At 36.5% G+C, this 3229-nt stretch overlaps 1 pseudogene; it reads left to right on the top strand.

Moving 5' to 3' along the window:
* Positions 1-3229, top strand: part of LOC101586264 — a 36286-nt pseudogene that overhangs the window by 24106 nt on the left and 8951 nt on the right.

Here is a 3229-nt window from a genome sequence, read left to right as displayed (position 1 = left end):
AAGAAAGAAAGAAAGAAAGAAAGAAAGAAAGAAAGAAAGAAAGAAAGAAAGAAAGAAAGAAAGAAAAGAAAGAAATTTAGAAATCAAATCATATACAACACTGTAGCAGGACAATCCTGTGACTTTTTTTCTTGTCTCTTGTTTATGTTTATTATCTTTTTTAAAACAAACATTTACTTTAAAAAGAGTATAGCAATAATTGACATGACATTGAAGCAGTATGCATTTAGAAGACCAAAATGATAGATACTTCAAGCATGGTTTTAGTATTGCACATTGCTATCCACAGAGGAGTTGCTTAGTTCACAGATATCAGCATACAGAGTTAGTAAAGGTAAGAATTCTACCCATTAGCTGCTATTTTCAAAAACCTGATGGAGATTCTCAGGATCATTGCCTTAACCATCTTGTTTATATAAATGTATGCTTTTGCCCCTGCCATATATCCTGACTTTTCTCCTTTCTCTCTCTTCATTGTTTAAAACTTAAGTTCTTGTTTCTACTTAATTGTGTGTGCTATGCCTTTCAACTTTTATTTCTTTTCTTTTAAGTTCATACACCAGGGACACAATCCAATATTTATACATGTGGGTGTGGTTTATTTCACTTATGAGTATATCTTCAAGTTGCATCCACTTATATATGAAGACTTCATGCTTATTTTTCTTTACAGCTGAGCAATACTCCATTGTATAAAAACAACACATCATTTTCATCCATTCCTCAGGTGATAGGCATTGCTGCCAAGACAAAATAATTTCTGTACAGTGGAAATTTTACCATCCTGTGTGTATGTCTTTATTTTTGGTATAAATATTACATTAATTGAGTTTCTTTTTCTCAGGAGAATTTCACCTGAGATACACCCCTGGATTTTTGGTCCTTGGAGAATATTTTCCTGTTTCAACTCCATAGAGGTCAAAGACCTATAAACAATGTGAGTAGGGACTACTCTGGATATTGAAAGGAATCTTCTTGGTTGCTCACCCAGTCTCATTAAATCTTTGAGCTAAAATATGCCTTCAAATTATCAGCACTAATCCTTTCTTTGAAAAGGAAAGATGAAGAAACTTTTACATAATCACACAGTGATTTAGTGAGACAGGTGGGATGTCCCTCTAGTGATTATTTAGATAATCTCTAAAGCAGATTTTAGAGATTATCAGAGGAACTTTATTTCTTCTTAAATTCCAGTAGTTTCCATTTGATTTTTCAATGCTGATAAATCACACTTTCAAAAAAATCAGTGAGGTACCAACTATATGTTATTTTCCATGAAATCACTTACAACATTTCATCTCTGCTTGCAAGACAGAAAATGTAAATTAAATAGGAGTAACAATTCTCTTACTCCTTAAAGCACTGATGTAAGGTCACCATTTCCCAAAAGCAGTATTCCCTGAAAGCAGTCACTGTAAAATGGAATCTCTAAGGGAGAATTGCAAATTGATGGCACTCAAAATAGTTGTTCAAATAAGTGGATATTAACCTAATGCGGTGAAATTGGAAGAAATAAGTATTCTGCTGGCTATAATGTGTTGTGGAAGAAATACTACCTTTTGAATTCATTTCTATTTTACTGGTACCTCCCCAAATCCCCAGAAAATATATCCCCAAATTTTTCCATAGAAATACAACTGCACAGTGAAGTACTCATTTGAATTGCAGAACTCCAGGATGAAATTGAAAACCTCCTTAACTTGAAGCATAGAGGTTGCTGAGCTTACTCTCTGATTTTGAACCCCAACTCTGAGCTGTGCATTTTTCTCCAGCTATTGCTTGTTCTATGATAAATGGCAACATAGCGCACTCAAAATTCCTTGAAATTACTTCCTAACAATTAACAAAACCCTAATGTCAGCAGCACACAGCATTTCAGCACTCTGAGGTACAGTTCCTGCTCCTGTTTGTTTGAGACACCGCTATCACATCTCACAGCACCAAAATAGCACGGACCTGTTCAGAGTTTCTAGTTCCTCTTAGGATCACATTGTATTATTCTTTGTGTCTGTGAGCCTTGCAAACGTCCTTGCCTAAAACTCAATATTATCATGAAAAATACATTTCTGTACCTCACTACTGGCAATCAATAAACTGTTTTCAGTTCATGATCAGCTTTTCTCTCCTTTCACACCAGTACTAGGAGAATTATCCATCACAGAAACATAGCCTTCATGCTGTTTTTTATTTTTCTTAGTTTCGCTCATGTTTCCTGAAGAAAATGAGAGATAAAATTATTCTACCATGACTGAGTTTGTCCTCAAGGGACTAACAGCCCAACCAAAGCTCCAGCTGCCCCTGTTCTTCATGTTTCTAATAACCTACGGAGTCACGGGAGTGGGAAACCTGGGTATGAGTCTCTTCATCTCTTTTAGTTCTAGTCTCCACTCTCCCATGTATTTTTTCTTAGTAATTTGTTACTCTTAGATCTCTTTTATTCCTCAGTTGTTACCCTCGAACTGCTGAGAAGCTTCATGTGGGAACAAAATACCATCTCCTATCCTGGATGCATGACACAGCTGTTTTTCTTTTGTGTTTTTGTTATTGCTGAAAGCTACATGCTGACTGCTATGGCCTACGATAGATATGTAGCAATTGTAAACCACTGCTCTACCATGTCACCATGTCCCAAAGGGTATGCAGCGTACTAGTGGCTGGGGTGTCATCATGGCACCTTTTGGAGCTGTGGCACACACTACCTCTATGGTCAGACTTCCATTCTGTGAAGACAATGTCATGCATCATTATTTTTGTGACATCCTTCTTCTTCTAGAGCTGTCCTGCTCTAACACCCACCTCAATAACCTCTTGGTGATAATTGTAGGTGCATTCAACATGTTGGCAACTACTGTGCCCATCACTATGTCTTATGCCTTCATACTAACCACCATTCTTCAAATACCTTCATCTGAGGGCAGGTCCAAAACCTTTAGTACATGTGGATCTCATCTTATGGCTGTTGGGATCGTCTATGGATCTATAATATTCATGTTTTTTAAGCCAGCATCTAGCAGCAACATGGCCCAAGAAAAGGTAGCTTCTGTATTCTATACCACAATAATCCCTATGCTGAATCCTCTGATCCACAATTTGAGGAAAAAGGATGTTAAAAAGGTATTGAGTAGTCTTGGAAGCACTGAGATGCAGCTTAGATCCCATAATTTTCCATTTATTATTATTTCAATATAGCATTTTTAGACAACATCATAGGCTGACAACAAATTTACAA

The sequence above is a fragment of the Octodon degus genome, unplaced genomic scaffold, assembly GCF_000260255.1.
Source record: "Octodon degus isolate 3935 unplaced genomic scaffold, OctDeg1.0 scaffold00080, whole genome shotgun sequence".
Classification (NCBI taxonomy): Eukaryota; Metazoa; Chordata; class Mammalia; order Rodentia; family Octodontidae; genus Octodon; species Octodon degus.
Note: the sequence above shows the minus strand (reverse complement) of the source record. Positions and strands in the feature narration are given on the sequence as shown.